Source organism: Mastomys coucha, unplaced genomic scaffold (assembly GCF_008632895.1).
Source record: "Mastomys coucha isolate ucsf_1 unplaced genomic scaffold, UCSF_Mcou_1 pScaffold3, whole genome shotgun sequence".
NCBI lineage: Eukaryota > Metazoa > Chordata > Mammalia > Rodentia > Muridae > Mastomys > Mastomys coucha.
The window spans coordinates 71,909,829-71,910,100 of NW_022196909.1; the positions used below are offsets into that span (position 1 = coordinate 71,909,829).

Below are 272 nucleotides of genomic sequence, written 5' to 3' on the forward strand. Positions count from 1 at the left end.
CGAGCCACTATCCAGCCTGAAGTTGGAGTGTAGCGAGCCACTATCCAGCCTGAAGCTGGAGTGTAGCGAGCCACTATCCAGCCTGAAGTTGGAGTGTAGTGAGCTTTGCTTACACCCTTCTGTTCTTTATTTCCCACCTACTTTGCTTCCATTTGTGAAATCCATGGGGTGTGGGATTCACTGTTTAGCCATTATTATTTCTTCAGGGGCTAGGAAGCTCATCCTCCTGTCTGCACAGCCATTTCCACTATCCACGTCCAGAACCTCTTATC

At 48.9% G+C, this 272-nt stretch overlaps 1 protein-coding gene across 6 annotated transcripts in view; it reads right to left on the reverse strand.

Moving 5' to 3' along the window:
* Acsbg2 (acyl-CoA synthetase bubblegum family member 2) overlaps positions 1 to 272 on the reverse strand; it is a 36,421-nt gene that overhangs the window by 24,733 nt on the left and 11,416 nt on the right. The gene's annotated exons all lie outside the window — the stretch shown is intronic.